Raw genomic sequence first — 19,860 nt, 5'->3', positions numbered from 1 at the left:
TAGACATTACAGCATAACAATAATCACATAGATCATAACAGATACCAAGAGGAGTGAGGGCCCTGCTCGCAAGCTTACAGTCTATGAGGAAAGAGGTAGACACGAAAGGTGGGTGGTAACAGTTGCCCTGATTGTATGGACCAGCCATAATGTTAAGTGTGTAACAGTACAGACACAGAGGGCTAATGGATGCATAAAGCGCGTGGGAACATGATGCGGGGAACCTGGTTATGGTAAAAAATGTAGAAATGAGCCACACACGGATATTCACGTTAATGCGTTGAGGCGCTAGGCCAGTCTGAACAAATTAGTTTTCAGGGCACGCTTAAAACTGTGGGGTTTGGGGATTAATCATACTAGCCTGTGTAGTGCATTCCAAAGAATTGGCGCAGCACGTGTAAAGTCTTGGAGAAGGGAGTGGGAGGTTCTGATTATTGAGGATACTAACCTCAGGTCATCAGCAGAATGGAGGGCGCGGGTAGGGTGGTAGACTGAAACAAGGGAGGAGATGTAGGGTGGTGCTGAGCCATGGAGGGCTTTGTGGGTGAGGGTAATAAGTTTGTACTGGATTCTGGAGTGGATGGGTAGCCAGTGTAATGACTGGCACAAGGTAGAGGCATCGGTGTAACGATTGGCAAGGAATATGATCCTGGCTGCAGCATTCAAGACAGATTGGAGAGGGGAGAGTTTGGTAAGAGGGAGACCGATTACAAGAGAGTTACAATAGTCGAGACGAGAATGAATAAGAGAAACAGTAAGAGTTTTTGCAGACTCAAAAGTAAGAAAAGGTCGAATTTTAGAAATGTTTTTGAGGTGCAGATGACAAGAGCGAGCCAGTGATCGGATGTGGGGGGCAAAGGAAAGCTCAGAATCAAGTATGACCCCAAGACAGCGGGCATGTTGCTGGGGAGTAATAGTAGAACCACATACGGAAATGGCAGTGTCGGGTATAGGTACATTAGTAGCAGGAGGAAACACCAGGAGTTCAGTCTTTGACAGGTTCAGTTTCAGATATAGTGAGGACATGATGTTAGACACAGCGTTTAGACAATCGCCGGTGTTTTCTAGAAAGGCTGGCGTGATGTCAGGAGAAGAAGCGTATAATTGGGTGTCATCAGCATAGAGATGATACTGGAAACCAAATCTACTGATTGTTTGACCAATAGGGGCAGTGTACAAAGAGAAGAGGAGGGGGCCTAGGACTGATCCTTGAGGAACCCCAACAGTAAGGGGAAGATGAGAGGAGGAGGAACCAGCAAAAGATACAGTAAAGGAGCAGTCGGAGAGATAGGAGGAGAACCAGGAGAGAACGGTGTCCTTGAGGCCAATGGAACGGAGCATAGTGAGGAGGAGCTGATGATCCACAGTGTCGAATGCTGCAGAGAGATCCAAGAGAATTAGCATGGAGTAATGACCATTAGATGTAGCTGTTAGTAGATCATTAGAGACATTAGTGAGGGCAGTTTCAGTAGAGTGTAGAGAGCGGAAACCGGATTGGAGAGGGTCGAGAAGAGAGTTATCAGAGAGATAGCGGATAAGACGGGAGTGGACCAGGCGTTCCAGGAGTTTAGAGATGAAGGGAAGATTAGAGACAGGTCTATAGTTAGCGGCACAGTTTTAGTTGAGGGATGGTTTTTTAAGTAAAATGAGGAAGGAAAGATACCAGAAGAGAGTGAGAGGTTGAATATTTTTGTTAGGTGAGTGGTGACAGCAGGGGAAAGGGGCTGGAGGAGATGTGATGGGATGGGGTCACTGGTGCAAGTGGTTGGGCGAGAAGATGCAAGGAGCCTGAATACTTCATCTTCTGTGACTGGTTCAAACCAAGTAGAAAAGGCTGCATGAGGTTCTAAGGAACCGGGACATAATGGATGATTGAGCCGAAATAATTACCCCCCAGAGTACTCGTGATACTGCCGTATTGGGTCCGGTTTGTGTAGGACCAAGATAACTGATAGCCGGTCAGGGGCGGACATGCTATTGATGCGACCAAGCATGTACCCCCAAAACAGGTGGGATTGTGCATTCTATTGAGCGATTGGACTGGTCCATATCATGGCCTCTTCAGGATCAGACATGTCCGATTTCAGGCTGCCGACAGGAGTCAGATATCTCATCATGGAGGACAGAGAAGCAAGCGCTCCTGCGTATGGTAGAGACCCTGACGGTGGACAGTCATCTAATCTGTATGGGGGCTTACAAATGATCCATCCAGAACAATAAAAAGAAAGACTTGGTGTTGTTGGGTCCGTTACAATGAATCCGCGAGCCGATAACACCAATCTCTCTCCTGCTTCGGAATCCCATTGGAAACACAGATACATTGTAACGAACCATCTGCTGCGTGCAGGATAAGGCAATCAGCAGAGATTAGGGGCACAAGAATGGAGCAGATGTGAGCGGCTCCGTGACAGCGAAAGGTGGAAATCCCAGAGTAACATCCCATAATCCCCGTCCCGTGCGCCGCGCCGTACTAATCCCTGACACACAGCGTCACACGGGAGCTCGGGGCAGCACCATTCTATTAGCATGTCAGGAACAGAGCGGCTGCCATTTCATTAGGCGCAGAATGCCCTCGGACAAGGGATAAAAATGAGTTTTCTGCGGGAGCCCATACTAATAATAGTAATCAGTGTCAGCAGCCTGATGTATGGACCCCGGGTGCACGGCGCGGGATTAACCCCTTCACAGAACTCATCTGTGCAACAGGAATCACAAGTTACGTAAGTCGTGTCTTGAATTTCATCTCTGAATGAGGAATGAGGTTGAGGTGCAATACCAAAACCAACCTGCAGACAGGTGGGGCGCTGTTTTCAAACGAGAGCGACCATGTGTCTGACTAATCATGTTCACATCCAGCAGCTGCACAGGAGACACTGTGTGACCCCTCTATTGTGCCGACGGTGGGGGTCTCGCCAGCTCACCGTGCTCTAATGTGCGGGTCTCCGTGCAATGTACACAAGCTGTTCCCTCTAATGGACGAAGCCAGGGCGAGCGTGTACGGCACGCCACATTAGCTTTCATGTATTTTTAAAGCGCAGTTTACACTGTGAGCTTTAATACGATTGTCCTGCCTGGAAAGGAAGGAGATACTTTATGGGGTTCACTCAGGGTGAATGCAATGTATCTGTGACTTCTACAGAAGCGGCAGGAGACGACTCTGGCCCCATTCCTCCCAGATGACCTCTACCAGAGCAATGTCTATAGAGGACCCAGGAGGAGCATTTAGGAGGTCCTTGTCTATAGAGGACCCAGGAGGAGCATTTGAGGTCCTTGTCTATAGAGGACCGAGGAGGAGCATTTAGGAGGTCCTTGTCTATAGAGGACCCAGGAGGACCATTTAGTAGGTCCTTGTCTATAGAGGACCCAGGCGGAGCATTTAGGAGGCCCTTGTCTATAGAGGATCCAGGAGGAGCACTTAGGAGGTCCTTGTCTATAGAGGACCCAGGAGGAGCATTTAGGAGGTCCTTGTCTATAGAGGACCCAGGAGGAGCATTTAAGAGGTCCTTGTTTATAGAGGGCCCAGGAGGAGCATTTAAGAGGTCCTTGTCTATAGAGGACCCAGGCGAAGCATTTAGGAGGTCCTTGTCTATAGAGGATCCAGGAGGAGCATTTAGGAGGTCCTTGTTTGTAGAGGACCCAGGAGGAGCATTTAGGAGGTCCTTGTCTATAGAGGACCCAGGAGGAGAATTTAGGAGGTCCTTGTCTATAGAGGATCCAGGAGAAGCATTTAGGAGGTCCTTGTCTATAAAGGACCCAGGAGCAGCATTTAGGAGGTCCTTGTCTATAGAAGACCCAGGAGCAGCATTTAGGAGGTCTTTGTCTACAGTGCCATAGTGCCACATGATCACTGCCGTCCAGTCCCATTGCTGCCCCAGATAAGCCTTGCTGCCTTCCAGGACCTAATATTGGAGTCACAAATTCCCCAAATACGGCCGTACAATTTCACAGGCACGCGGTCAGCCCACATGCGGTCGTCCCGTCATCACCCCTGAATCCGGAGCCAAATTATGTCACATGTGGGTACAAATAAAGTGCTGGAGGCTCCCAAAGGGAGGTCCTTGTCTATAGAGGACCCAGGCGAAGCATTTAGGAGGTCCTTGTCTATAGAGGATCCAGGAGGAGCATTTAGGAGGTCCTTGTTTGTAGAGGACCCAGGAGGAGCATTTAGGAGGTCCTTGTCTATAGAGGACCCAGGAGGAGCATTTAGGAGGTCCTTGTCTATAGAGGACCCAGGAGCAGCATTTAGGAGGTTCTTGCCTATAGGGGACCCAGGAGCAGCATTTAGGAGGTCCTTGTCTATAGAAGACACAGGAGCAGCATTTAGGAGGTCTTTGTCTACAGTGCCATAGTGCCACATGATCACTGCAGTCCAGTCCCATTGCTGCCCCAGATAAGCCTTGCTGCCTTCCAGGACCTAATATTGGAGTCACAAATTCCCCAAATACGGCCATACAATTTCACAGGCACGCGGTCAGCCCACATGCGGTCGTCCCGTCATCACCCCTGAATCCGGAGCCAAATTATGTCACATGTGGGTACAAATAAAGTACTGGAGGCTCCCAAGGGGAGGTCCTTGTCTATAGAGGACCCAGGAGGAGTATTTAGGAGGTCCTTGTCTATAGAGGACCCAGGAGGAGCATTTAGGTGGTCCTTGTCTATAGAGGATCCAGGAGGAGCATTTAGGAGGTCCTTGTCTATAGAGGATCCAGGAGGAGCATTTAGGAGGTCCTTGTCTATAAAGGACCCAGGAGCAGCATTTAGGAGGTCCTTGTCTATAGAAGACCCAGGAGCAGCATTTAGGAGGTCTTTGTCTACAGTGCCATAGTGCCACATGATCACTGCCGTCCAGTCCCATTGCTGCCTCAGATAAGCCTTGCTGCCTTCCAGGACCTAATATTGGAGTCACAAATTCCCCAAATACGGCCGTACAATTTCACTGGCACGCGGTCAGCCCACATGCGGTCGTCCCGTCATCACCCCTGAATCCGAAGCCAAATTATGTCACATGTGGGTACAAATAAAGTGCTGGAGGCTCCCAAGGGGAGGTCCTTGTCTATTGAGGACCCAGGAGGAGCATTTAGGAGGTCCTTGTCTATAGAGGACCCAAGCGGAGCATTTAGGAGGTCCTTGTCTATAAAGGATCCAGGAGGAGCATTTAGGAGGTCCTTGTCTATAGAGGACCCAGGAGGAGCATTTAGGAGGTCCTTGTCTATAGAGGATCCAGGAGGAGCATTTAGGAGGTCCTTGTCTATAGAGGACCCAGGAGGAGCATTTAGGAGGTTCTTGCCTATAGAGGACCCAGGAGGAGCATTTAGGAGGTCCTTGTCTATAAAGGACCCAGGAGCAGCATTTAGGAGGTCCTTGTCTATAGAAGACCCAGGAGCAGCATTTAGGAGGTCTTTGTCTACAGTGCCATAGTGCCACATGATCACTGCAGTCCAGTCCCATTGCTGCCCCAGATAAGCCTTGCTGCCTTCCAGGACCTAATATTGGAGTCACAAATTCCCCAAATACGGCCATACAATTTCACAGGCACGCGGTCAGCCCACATGCGGTCGTCCCGTCATCACCCCTGAATCCGGAGCCAAATTATGTCACATGTGGGTACAAATAAAGTGCTGGAGGCTCCCAAGGGGAGGTCCTTGTCTATAGAGGACCCAGGAGGAGCATTTACGTGGTCCTTGTCTATAGAGCATCCAGGAGGAGCATTTAGGAGGTCCTTGTCTATAGAGGATCCAGGAGGAGCATTTAGGAGGTCCTTGTCTTTAAAGGACCCAGGAGCAGCATTTAGGAGGTCCTTGTCTATAGAAGACCCAGGAGCAGCATTTAGGAGGTCTTTGTCTACAGTGCCAGAGTGCCACATGATCACTGCCGTCCAGTCCCATTGCTGCCCCAGATAAGCCTTGCTGCCTTCCAGGACCTAATATTGGAGTCACAAATTCCCCAAATACGGCCGTACAATTTCACAGGCACGCGGTCAGCCCACATGCGGTCGTCCCGTCATCACCCCTGAATCCGGAGCCAAATTATGTCACATGTGGGTACAAATAAAGTGCTGGAGGCTCCCAAGGGGAGGTCCTTGTCTATTGAGGACCCAGGAGGAGCATTTAGGAGGTCCTTGTCTATAGAGGACCCAGGAGGAGCATTTAGGAGGTCCTTGTCTATAGAGGACCCAGGAGGAGCATTTAGGAGGTCCTTGTCTATAAAGGACCCAGGAGGAGCATTTAGGAGGTCCTTGTCTATAGAGGACCCAGGAGGAGCATTTAGGAGGTCCTTGTCTATAGAGGATCCAGGAGGAGCATTTAGGAGGTCTTTGCCTATAGAGGACTCAGGAGGAGCATTTAGGAGGTCCTTGCCTATAGAGGACCCAGGAGGAGCATTTAGGAGGTCCTTGTCTATAGAGGATCCAGGAGGAGCATTTAGGAGGTCCTTGTCTATAGAGGATCCAGGAGGAGCATTTAGGAGGTCCTTGTCTATAGAGGACCCAGGAGGAGCATTTAGGAGGTCCTTGCCTATATAGGACCCAGGAGGAGCATTTAGGAAGTCCTTGCCTATAGAGGACCCAGGAGGAGCATTTAGGAGGTCCTTGCCTACAGAGGACCCAGGAGGAGCATTTAGGAGGTCCTTGTCTATAAAGGACCCAGGAGCAGCATTTAGGAGGTCCTTGTATATAGAAGACCCAGGAGCAGCATTTAGGAGGTCTTTGTCTACAGTGCCATAGTGCCACATGATCACTGCCGTCCAGTCCCATTGCTGCCCCAGATAAGCCTTGCTGCCTTCCAGGACCTAATATTGGAGTCACAAATTCCTCAAATACGGCCATACAATTTCACAGGCTCACGGTCAGCCCACATGCGGTCGTCCCGTCATCACTCACCCCTGAATCCGGAGCCAAATTATGTCACATATGGGTACATATAAAGTGCTGGAGGCTCCCAAGGGGAGGTCCTTGTCTATAGAGGACCCAGGAGGAGCATTTAGGAGGTCCTTGTTTGTAGAGGACCCAGGAGGAGCATTTAGGAGGTCCTTGTGTATAGAGGACCCAGGAGGAGCATTTAGTAGGTCCTTGCCTATAGAGGACCCAGGAGGAGCATTTAGTAGGTCCTTGCCTATAGAGGACCCAGGAGGAGCATTTAGTAGGTCCTTGTCTATAGAGGACCCAGGAGGAGCATTTAGGAGGTCCTTGCCTATATGCCTATAGAGGACCCAGGAGGAGCATTTAGGAGGTCCTTGTCTATAGAGGACCCAGGAGGAGCATTTACGTGGTCCTTGTCTATAGAGCATCCAGGAGGAGCATTTAGGAGGTCCTTGTCTATAGAGGATCCAGGAGGAGCATTTAGGAGGTCCTTGTCTATAAAGGACCCAGGAGCAGCATTTAGGAGGTCCTTGTCTATAGAAGACCCAGGAGCAGCATTTAGGAGGTCTTTGTCTACAGTGCCAGAGTGCCACATGATCACTGCCGTCCAGTCCCATTGCTGCCCCAGATAAGCCTTGCTGCCTTCCAGGACCTAATATTGGAGTCACAAATTCCCCAAATACGGCCGTACAATTTCACAGGCACGCGGTCAGCCCACATGCGGTCGTCCCGTCATCACCCCTGAATCCGGAGCCAAATTATGTCACATGTGGGTACAAATAAAGTGCTGGAGGCTCCCAAGGGGAGGTCCTTGTCTATTGAGGACCCAGGAGGAGCATTTAGGAGGTCCTTGTCTATAGAGGACCCAGGAGGAGCATTTAGGAGGTCCTTGTCTATAGAGGACCCAGGAGGAGCATTTAGGAGGTCCTTGTCTATAAAGGACCCAGGAGGAGCATTTAGGAGGTCCTTGTCTATAGAGGACCCAGGAGGAGCATTTAGGAGGTCCTTGTCTATAGAGGATCCAGGAGGAGCATTTAGGAGGTCTTTGCCTATAGAGGACTCAGGAGGAGCATTTAGGAGGTCCTTGCCTATAGAGGACCCAGGAGGAGCATTTAGGAGGTCCTTGTCTATAGAGGATCCAGGAGGAGCATTTAGGAGGTCCTTGTCTATAGAGGATCCAGGAGGAGCATTTAGGAGGTCCTTGTCTATAGAGGACCCAGGAGGAGCATTTAGGAGGTCCTTGCCTATATAGGACCCAGGAGGAGCATTTAGGAAGTCCTTGCCTATAGAGGACCCAGGAGGAGCATTTAGGAGGTCCTTGCCTACAGAGGACCCAGGAGGAGCATTTAGGAGGTCCTTGTCTATAAAGGACCCAGGAGCAGCATTTAGGAGGTCCTTGTATATAGAAGACCCAGGAGCAGCATTTAGGAGGTCTTTGTCTACAGTGCCATAGTGCCACATGATCACTGCCGTCCAGTCCCATTGCTGCCCCAGATAAGCCTTGCTGCCTTCCAGGACCTAATATTGGAGTCACAAATTCCTCAAATACGGCCATACAATTTCACAGGCTCACGGTCAGCCCACATGCGGTCGTCCCGTCATCACTCACCCCTGAATCCGGAGCCAAATTATGTCACATATGGGTACATATAAAGTGCTGGAGGCTCCCAAGGGGAGGTCCTTGTCTATAGAGGACCCAGGAGGAGCATTTAGGAGGTCCTTGTTTGTAGAGGACCCAGGAGGAGCATTTAGGAGGTCCTTGTGTATAGAGGACCCAGGAGGAGCATTTAGTAGGTCCTTGCCTATAGAGGACCCAGGAGGAGCATTTAGTAGGTCCTTGCCTATAGAGGACCCAGGAGGAGCATTTAGTAGGTCCTTGTCTATGGAGGACCCAGGAGGAGCATTTAGGAGGTCCTTGCCTATATGCCTATAGAGGACCCAGGAGGAGCATTTAGGAGGTCCTTGCCTATAGAGGACCCAGGAGGAGCATTTAGGAGGTCCTTGTCTATAAAGGACCCAGGAGGAGCATTTAGGAGGTCCTTGTCAATAAAGGACCCAGGAGGAGCATTTAGGAGGTCCTTGTCTATAGAGGACCCAGGAGGAGCATTTAGGAAGTCCTTGTCTATAAAGGACCCAGGAGCAGCATTTAGGAGGTTCTTGTCTATAGAAGACCCAGGAGCAGCATTTAGGAGGTCCTTGTCTACAGTGCCATAGTGCCACATGATCACTGCCGTCCAGTCCCATTGCTGCCCCAGATAAGCCTTGCTGCTTTCCAGGACCTAATATAGGAGTCACAAATTCCTCAAATACGGCCGTACAATTTCACAGGCACACGGTCAGCCCACATGCGGTCGTCCCGTCATCACCCCTGAATCCGGAGCCAAATTATGTCACATGTGGGTACAAATAAAGTGCTGGAGGCTCCCAAGGGGAGGTCCTTGTCTATAGAGGACCCAGGAGGAGCATTTAGGAGGTCCTTGTCTATAGAGGACCCAGGAGGAGCATTTAGGAGGTCCATGTCTAGAGAGGACCCAGGAGGAGCATTTAGGAGGTCCTTGTCTATAGAGGACCCAGGAGGGGCATTTAGTAGGTCCTTGCCTATAGAGGACCCAGGAGGAGCATTTAGTAGGTCCTTGCCTATAGAGGACCCAGGAGGAGCATTTAGTAGGTCCTAGTCTATAGAGGACCCAGGAGGAGCATTTAGGAGGTCCTTGTCTATAGAGGACCCAGGAGGAGCATTTAGGAGTTCCTTGTCTATAGAGGACCCAGGCGGAGCATTTAGGAGGTCCTTGTCTATAGAGGACCCAGGAGGAGCATTTAGGAGGTCCTTGTCTATAGAGGACCCAGGAGGAGCATTTAGGAGGTCCTTGCCTATATGCCTATAGAGGACCCAGTAGGAGCATTTAGGAGGTCCTTGCCTATAGAGGACCTAGGAGGAGCATTTAGGAGGTCCTTGTCTATAAAGGACCCAGGAGCAGCATTTAGGAGGTCCTTGTCTATAGAGAACCCAGGAGGAGCATTTAGGAGGTCCTTGCCTATATGCCTATAGAGGACCCAGGAGGAGCATTTAGGAGGTCCTTGTCTATAGAGGATCCAGGAGGAGCATTTAGGAGGTCCTTGTCTATAGAGGACCCAGGAGGAGCATTTAGGAGGTCCTTGCCTATATGCCTATAGAGGACCCAGGAGGAGCATTTAGGAGGTCCTTGTCTATAGAAGACCCAGGAGCAGCATTTAGGAGGTCTTTGTCTACAGTGCCACTTGATCACAGCCGTCCAGTCCCATTGCTGCTCAGATAAGCCTTGCTGCCTTCCAGGACCTAATATTGGAGCCACAAATTCCCCAAATACGGCCGTACAATTTTACAGGCATGCGGTCAGCCCACATGCGGTCGTCCCGTCATCACCCCTGAATCCGGAGCCAAATTACAGTGGGGAAAAAAAGTATTTAGTCAGTCAGCAATAGTGCAAGTTCCACCACTTAAAAAGATGAGAGGCGTCTGTAATTTACATCATAGGTAGACCTCAACTATGGGAGACAAACTGAGATAAAAAAAATCCAGAAAATCACATTGTCTGTTTTTTTTCATTTTATTTGCATATTATGGTGGAAAATAAGTATTTGGTCAGAAACAAAATTTCATCTCAATACTTTGTGATATATCCTTTGTTGGCAATGACAGAGGTCAAACGTTTTCTGTAAGTCTTCACAAGGTTGCCACACACTGTTGTTGGTATGTTGGCCCATTCCTCCATGCAGATCTCCTCTACAGCAGTGATGTTTTTGGCTTTTCGCTTGGCAACACGGACTTTCAACTCCCTCCAAAGGTTTTCTATAGGGTTGAGATCTGGAGACTGGCTAGGCCACTCCAGGACCTTGAAATGCTTCTTACGAAGCCACTCCTTCGTTGCCCTGGCGGTGTGCTTTGGATCATTGTCATGTTGAAAGACCCAGCCACGTTTCATCTTCAATGTCCTTGCTTATGGAAGGAGGTTTGCACTCAAAATCTCACGATACATGGCCCCATTCATTCTTTCATGTACCCGGATCAGTCGTCCTGGCCCCTTTGCAGAGAAACAGCCCCAAAGCATGATGTTTCCACCACCATGCTTTACAGTAGGTATGGTGTTTGATGGATGCAACTCAGTATTCTTTTTCCTCCAAACACGACAAATTGTGTTTCTACCAAACAGTTCCAGTTTGGTTTCATCAGACCATAGGACATTCTCCCAAAACTCCTCTGGATCATCCAAATGCTCTCTAGCAAACTTCAGACGGGCCCGGACATGTACAGGCTTAAGCAGTGGGACACGTCTGGCACTGCAGGATCTGAGTCCATGGTGGCGTAGTGTGTTACTTATGGTAGGCCTTGTTACATTGGTCCCAGCTCTCTGCAGTTCATTCACTAGGTCCCCCCCCGCGTGGTTCTGGGATTTTTGCTCACCGTTCTTGTGATCATTCTGACCCCACAGGGTGGGATTTTGCGTGGAGCATCAGATCGAGGGAGATTTTCAGTGGTCTTGTATGTCTTCCATTTTCTAATTATTGCTCCCACAGTTGATTTCTTCACTCCAAGCTGGTTGGCTATTGCAGATTCAGTCTTCCCAGCCTGGTGCAGGGCTACAATTTTGTTTCTGGTGTCCTTTGACAGCTCTTTGGTCTTCACCATAGTGGAGTTTGGAGTCAGACTGTTTGAGGGTGTGCACAGGTGTCTTTTTATACTGATAACAAGTTTAAACAGGTGCCATTACTACAGGCAATGAGTGGAGGAAAGAGGAGACTCTTAAAGAAGTTGTTACAGGTCTGTGAGAGCCAGAAATCTTGATTGCTTGTTTCTGACCAAATACTTATTTTCCACCATAATATGCAAATAAAATGAAACAAAAACAGACAATGTGATTTTCTGGATTTTTTTTTCTCAGTTTGTCTCCCATAGTTGAGGTCTACCTATGATGTAAATTACAGACGCCTCTCATCTTTTTAAGTGGTGGAACTTGCACTATTGCTGACTGACTAAATACTTTTTTTCCCCACTGTATGTCACATATGGGTTCAAATAAAGTGCTGGAGGCTCCCAAGGGGCGGGGACGGTGGGCGCTATTTCATTTGCTCTATATAAAGACTGAGAGAAGCAATTATCCTATGCAGAGTGCAGCAGAGGAGATGGGTTTGTCATCAGCTGCTTCGCTCTGCATAGGCACGACCAAAATGACAAAGCACAGCATAACGAAGCAAGTTTGTCAACTTAGTTACTGCCTATGCAGAGCCCAGCAGCAAATGTCAAAGTCCTCTCCACTCCTATGTTCTGCATAAGCAGCGACCAAGATGAGAAACTTGCTTGATTATGCTGAGCTCTGTCATTTCAGTTGCTGCCTATGCAGAGCGCAGAAGCTGATGATGAACTTGTCTACACTGCTGCAATCTGCAGCAACCACAATGGCAGAAGATGGGCAGCTAATGAATTAAGATGGTATTGAGTCATCTTCAGTACACATGATTCGGCACTATCTTCATTCATTAGTGGCTCATTTTATGCCATCATGGTTGCTGCTTATGCAGAGCGCAGCAGTGTAGAGGAGTTTGTTATCAGCTCATGCGCTCTGCATACATTTAGTGACTGAAATGACGAAGCTCAGAATAATGAAGCGAGTATGTCCCCTTGGTCGCAGCTTATGCAGAACACAGGAGTGGAGAGGAGTTTATTGCAAGCCTCTGTGCTCTGCATAGGCAGAAATCAAAATGATAATGCACAACATAAAGAGGCAAATTTGTCATCTTGCTTGCAGCTTATGCAGAACACAGAAGTTGAGATAAGTTTGACATCAGCTGGTGTGCTCTGCGTAGGCAGTAACCATGATGGCAAACTCACTTCATTATGCTGTGATTTGCCAATTCAGTTGCTGCCTATGCAGAGCAAAGCATCTGACGACAAACTCATTTCCACTGCTGTCCTCTGCATAAGCAGACCCGGCCAGGGACACACTGCTTTTCTCCAAGAAGCAGCCCATGCCTTTATGCACTGATGGGGAGAGTGGCATGAGGGAGGGACATTTTGCACCCTCTGATATCAGCCATAAATAAATGGAGGAGTCTCTGGAGGGTCTAGCGACAAGGTGATCAGAGTGTGACATTACCTCCAAGCCCAGTCCTGTCGTTTTTGCATTCTATTTATGCACCAGGAGGCCCAGGATGAGCAGGACATTGTAGTGCGGTGGCATGGACTCCGGGGGGGACGGATAATAGAATTATTGTATTAATATAGAAGCGTTTAGTTGTCGATTCCGCGTCTCCTCACCCGACCAGCACAGCACCCTGAATACAGGCCGCGCCGAGAGTAAATGGAATATTAATATGAAAAATAGAATTAAAATGGATGAGAGGAGTCAGCAGCGAGCGGCGGCTCAGCGCTCAATAAATGGACTTTTAATATTCTTGTGGGACAGAAGATCACATTTAACATTTGCCCTCGGCGGTCGGAGGGGTCAGGATGTAATGACCTGATGGCTGGGAATTCCCAGGGTGCAGAAGCCGTCACCCTCCATGTACAGGGGCAATAAGGAGAGGAAAAATGGCGAAAAACTGAAAATGTGCAGAGGAATGGTGGCGACCTTCTTCAGGGTAGGGCCGAAATGCTGCTGTATGAAAAGGGTCTTATAGGAGACAGATCGCACAACGAAAACCGCATCCCAGCGATCCGGAGACCTGGTAATCCAGCATCAAAGAGATCCCCCCAATGTCAGCAGGTAAGAAATCCATGGAGCCACTTCTCTTTCCCTCTGCCTCCTGAACTCATCATTTGCTCTGAAAAATGCTAAATGTGTCCTGCTCAAGACAAGTCAGACTGCCAACCAACTGAGGGAATAGATTACAGCGGTCTGTTGCGCTCTATGGACCGGGGAGAAGTGTGAGAGGCACAGGCATACATAGATTGTGATGCTGCTTTCTATTAAGTGTTTATCTTACCCCCACTGCTGGATTCACAGCTACTTCGCTCAGTACTTCTGTTTAATGTCCAGCATGCTGCTGCTTTTTACTATGTGTTTATCTAACTCTACATTGTTCGGTTCTGCTGTATAGCGTTCTCAAGGCTGACACTTTCTAGTAAGTATTCACCCTAGAGCTGGATTTACAGCTAGACTGCCCAGTAGTGCTGTATAATGTCCTTCATGCTGCAGCCTTCTAGTAAGTGTTTATCTCACTCAAGCTGGATTTAAAGCTAGACTGCTCAGTACTAATGTACAATGCGCTCCATACTGTTGCTTTCTATTAAGGGTTTATCTCACCCTAGAGCTGGATTTACAGCTACACTGCTCAGTCCTACTGTATAATGTCCTCCATGCTGCTGCTTTCTAGCAAGGGTTTATTTTACCCCTGTAATTTACCGCTACATTGCTCAGTACTGCTGTATAATGGTCTACATGTTGCTGATTTTTTGAAGTGTTTATCTTACCCCAGACATGAATCTACAGCTACACTGCTCAGTATTGCTATATAACATCCTCCATATTACTGCTTTCAGTAAATGTTTTATCTCACCCCAGAGCTTGATTTATAGCCACATTATTGAGTACTGATGCATAATGTCATCCTTGTTGCTGCGTCTTAGTACGTTTTATCTCACCCCAGATCTGAATTCACAGCTACACTGCTCAAAATAATGTCTTCTGTGCTGCTGCTTCTTAACACATGCTACATAGAGTCAGGAGAGCAGGAACCACATATCTATGCGCACTGTGCATAGGAAAGATCATAGCAGCCATGTTTCACCTACTAGCTCAGAGACAACTGAAAATTAGAGATGGTGCCTACAGAGAGGACAACTGGCACAAAGTGCAGGATACAAGTCGTATAACGGGCAGAAATAGCGTTATTCACAGAGCCGATATATTCCGCCTCGGAAGTGACACCAGTCAAAGGGGCGGAGCTGTGACTACTTCACTTCCTTTATACTTAGCATTTAATAAAAAAGCATCTAGAACTTTAAGAAGTGTTGAGGTCAAACAGATCAAAAAGCAACGTGAATCATCCGGGCAGGTGAATGGCGCATTCATGGATGCCATAATCCGACCACCGCAGCGTCATTTCCATCTATTTGATTGATGGTTAAATGAGATAATCCTCCCAACACCTGGGAAGCGGCGGCGATGTGAGCGCACGGCCTCGTACTTATCATCTCATGAAATGCAGACAAAACACAAATCTCCTCGTCAGTCTCAGAAGGACAGGGAGGTAATCTCTCCGAAAGAGTCAGAATAATGAGACGAGCTGAAGATCACGCCGTCCGAGGCACGAAATCATTAGGATGATGTGGTGCGAATAATGGGCTCCGGGGGAGAAGAGGGGACCATAGACCGCTGGCCGCCCGCTCCGGACCTGGCAGGTCACCGCAGACACAGCGACATCAACAGATTTCATTATTTTCTGTATTTTGTGTTTATTTTTATCCAAAAGTGAAACATTCAAGTTCTTACAGGGATCCCGGAGCAGAAACAATAGAAGACGTTTTCTGCTTTCCACATTTCACTTTTTTTTTTTAACTTTGCTGTGTAGACTTGAGCAGAGTCATCTCATTATCATTAAAAGGGTGAAATCATTAATGACGTAGGGTCAACAGGGTCATCTCAGCAATCAAGGGTGGGGGAGGGGCAGCAGGTGAGCTTCATGAAAGGTACAAGGAGGGGTCAGCAGAGTCATCCTGTTAATAGAAGGTGGAGGCAGCAGAGTCATTTCATCATTAGCAGGTTGTGTCAGCAGAGTCATTTCATCATTAGAGAGTGGAATCATAGTCATTTCATCATTAGGGGGTGGTACCAGCAGAGTCATTTCATCATTAGAGGGTGGTATCAGCATAGTCATGTTATCATTAGAGGGTGATATCAGCAGAGTCATGTTATCATTAGAGGGTGGTATCAGCATAGTCATGTTATCATTAGAGGGTGATATCAGCAGAGTCATGTTATCATTAGAGGGTGATATCAGCAGAGTCATGTTATCATTAGAGGGTGGTATCAGCATAGTCATGTTATCATTAGAGGGTGATATCAGCAGAGTCATGTTATCATTAGAGGGTGGAATCAGCATAGTCATTTCATCATTAGGGGGTGGTACCAGCAGAGTCATGTTATTATTAGAGGGTGGTATCAGCAGAGTCATTTCATCATTAGAGGGTGGAATCAGCATAGTCATTTCATCATTAGAGGGTGATATCAGCAGAGTCATGTTATCATTAGGGGGTGGTAACAGCAGAGTCATGTTATCATTAGAGGGTGGTATCAGCATAGTCATGTTATCATTAGGGGGTGGTACCAGCAGAGTCGTATTATCATTAGAGGGTGATATCAGCAGAGTCATGTTATCATTAGAGGGTGGTATCAGCAGAGTCATGTTATCATTAGAGGGTGATATCAGCAGAGTCATGTTATCATTAGGGGGTGGTACCAGCAGAGTCGTGTTATCATTAGAGGGTGATATCAGCAGAGTCGTGTTATCATTGGAGTGTGGTATCAGCAGAGTCATGTTATCATTAGAGGATGGTATCAGCAGAGTCATGTTATAATTAGAGGGTGGTATTAGCAGAGTCATGTTATCATTAGAGGGGGGTATCAGCAGAGTCATGTTATCATTAGAGGGGGGTATCAGCAGAGTCATGTTATCATTAGAGGGTGGTATCAGCAGAGTCATGTTATAATTAGAGGGTGGTATTAGCAGAGTCATGTTATCATTAGAGGGGGGGTATCAGCAGAGTCATGTTATCATTAGAGGGGGGTATCAGCAGAGTCATGTTATCATTAGAGGGGGGTATCAGCAGGGTCATGTTATCATTAGAGAGTGGTATCAGCAGGGTCATGTTATCATTAGCAGGTTGTGTCAGCAGAGTCATGTTATCATTAGAGGGTGGTATCAGCAGAGTCATGTTATCATTAGAGGATGGTATTAGCAGAGTCATGTTATCATTAGAGGGTGATATCAGCAGAGTCATGTTATCATTAGAGGGTGGAATCAGCATAGTCATTTCATCATTAGGGGGTGGTACCAGCAGAGTCATGTTATTATTAGAGGGTGGTATCAGCAGAGTCATTTCATCATTAGAGGGTGGAATCAGCATAGTCATTTCATCATTAGAGGGTGATATCAGCAGAGTCATGTTATCATTAGGGGGTGGTAACAACAGAGTCATGTTATCATTAGAGCGTGGTATCAGCAGAGTCATGTTATCATTAGAGGGTGATATCAGCAGAGTCATGTTATCATTAGAGGGTGGTATCAGCATAGTCATGTTATCATTAGGGGGTGGTACCAGCAGAGTCGTATTATCATTAGAGGGTGATATCAGCAGAGTCATGTTATCATTAGAGGGTGGTATCAGCAGAGTCATGTTATCATTAGAGGGTGATATCAGCAGAGTCATGTTATCATTAGGGGGTGGTACCAGCAGAGTCGTGTTATCATTAGAGGGTGATATCAGCAGAGTCGTGTTATCATTGGAGTGTGGTATCAGCAGAGTCATGTTATCATTAGAGGATGGTATCAGCAGAGTCATGTTATAATTAGAGGGTGGTATTAGCAGAGTCATGTTATCATTAGAGGGGGGTATCAGCAGAGTCATGTTATCATTAGAGGGGGGTATCAGCAGAGTCATGTTATCATTAGAGGGTGGTATCAGCAGAGTCATGTTATAATTAGAGGGTGGTATTAGCAGAGTCATGTTATCATTAGAGGGGGGGTATCAGCAGAGTCATGTTATCATTAGAGGGGGGTATCAGCAGAGTCATGTTATCATTAGAGGGGGGTATCAGCAGGGTCATGTTATCATTAGAGAGTGGTATCAGCAGGGTCATGTTATCATTAGCAGGTTGTGTCAGCAGAGTCTTGTTATCATTAGAGGGTGGTATCAGCAGAGTCATGTTATCATTAGAGGATGGTATTAGCAGAGTCATGTTATCATTAGAGGGGGGTATCAGCAGAGTCATGTTATCATTAGAGGGGGGTATCAGCAGGGTCATGTTATCATTAGAGAGTGGTATCAGCAGGGTCATGTTATCATTAGCAGGTAGTGTCAGCAGAGTCATGTTATCATTAGAGGGTGGTATCAGCAGAGTCATGTTATCATTAGAGGATGGTATCAGCAGAGTCATGTTATCATTAGAGGGTGGTCTCAGCAGAGTCATGTTATCATTAGAGGGTGGTATCAGCAGGGTCATGTTATCATTAGCAGGTTGTGTCAGCAGAGTCATGTTATCATTAGAGGGTGGTATCAGCAGAGTCATGTTATCATTAGAGGATGGTATCAGCAGAGTCATGTTATCATTAGAGGATGGTATCAGCAGGGTCATGTTATCATTAGCAGGTTGTGTCAGCAGAGTCATGTTATCATTAGAGGGTGGTATCAGCAGAGTCATGTTATCATTAGAGGATGGTATCAGCAGAGTCATATTATCATTAGAGAGTGGTATCAGCAGGGTCATGTTATCATTAGAGGGTGGTATCAGCAGAGTCATGTTATCATTAGAGGGTGGTATCAGCAGAGTCATGTTATCATTAGAGAGTGGTATCAGCAGGGTCATGTTATCATTAGCAGGTTGTGTCAGCAGAGTCATGTTATCATTAGAGGGTGGTATCAGCAGAGTCATGTTATCATTAGAGGATGGTATCAGCAGAGTCATGTTATCATTAGAGGATGGTATCAGCAGAGTCATGTTATCATTAGAGGGTGGTCTCAGCAGAGTCATGTTATCATTAGAGGGTGGTCTCAGCAGAGTCATGTTATCATTAGAGGGTGGTATCAGCAGGGTCATGTTATCATTAGAGGGTGGTATCAGCAGAGTCATGTTATCATTAGAGGATGGTATCAGCAGGGTCATGTTATCATTAGAGGGTGGTATCAGCAGAGTCATGTTATCATTAGAGGGTGGTATCAGCAGAGTCCTGCATACATAGGATAGCCCAATACCTACATTTACGGCTCGGCTGCGGATACCCGGCCCCTCGCTGGTCTCTGGAGATGAACATTTTTTACGCATAAGCGTCACAGTCTGATCCAACAGAAGTCAATGAGAATTAAAGACTCAGACACAACTTTTCATTTTCTAGACCACAACAGGGACGTGGGCCCGATGCTTTCCAGGCGGCCGGCGCGGGGTACTGAGGGGACTCCCCGTCCTCTGCTGATACAGGGCTACAGTTTGAACTCCGCTTCCTTTCTCTATGGATCTGCAGGAGCCGCGTTCACATTTTCCTGTTATTTTTTTTTTCTTGAATCATCTGATTAAACAGACGGCGTCTTTGTAAGTGAAGGTCAGAGGATTTATTGCAAGGAAATGTCAGCGTTATTACAGTTTTTTCCGTTCGCTCAGATCCTGATCCAGAATGACTTTTTTTTTTCTGCTGATGTAAACGTTGTTTAGTAAATGTTCTGTGAATAATAAAACGTCACAATCCGCGATTGCCGGGATTACCGCTATGAAAGCACAAGGAAAACGCCGATATTGAGTGGCTGTGAAAGAGACATTTAAAGGCATGGTCTCATCCTAATAAAAATGTTATGTTATATTTTAGGGGGAGGTGGGGGTCCTTCCCCACGAGCCATCTATGTATGAATGGCCACGTGTAATACTACATTTCTCCTGTAGTGGCCGCTGCAGGGAAAATGAGTGGTTGATGGCTGCTTATCTTTGAGATCTGAACCAGCAGCGATCAATTAAAGGGATTGTCCATGATGAGACAAAATTACACCGTAACTTTAATAATCACTAAAGTCTGCTATTCAGGGACGTTGGAGGGCTGAGTGACACCCCAAGGGCAATAATGGCTGCCAGAACCGCCTGCATTGAATAATGGCGGGGGTGCCCTTTATTGCTTCCTCGGTTAGCATTTCCCAACATTCCGGAGGAATGACACCGCCGTTATCACCAGGGCGGTGTGACGGGGAGCTGGTAGCCGGGGGGCTCCGTTCGCTGCACCTGCCTATTAAACCCTGGATGTAGGAACATTTGTAACAATTCCAAGTG

The 19,860-nt window shown here is 47.3% G+C and overlaps 1 long non-coding RNA gene across 1 annotated transcript in view; it reads right to left on the bottom strand.

Moving 5' to 3' along the window:
- Positions 1 to 19,860, bottom strand: part of LOC141058778 (uncharacterized) — a 285,572-nt gene that overhangs the window by 101,516 nt on the left and 164,196 nt on the right. The gene's annotated exons all lie outside the window — the stretch shown is intronic.

This window comes from Dendrobates tinctorius, unplaced genomic scaffold, assembly GCF_039654945.1.
Source record: "Dendrobates tinctorius isolate UK_male_01 unplaced genomic scaffold, ASM3965494v1 ptg000214l, whole genome shotgun sequence".
Classification (NCBI taxonomy): Eukaryota; Metazoa; Chordata; class Amphibia; order Anura; family Dendrobatidae; genus Dendrobates; species Dendrobates tinctorius.
This window is presented reverse-complemented; position numbering and strand designations above follow the sequence as displayed.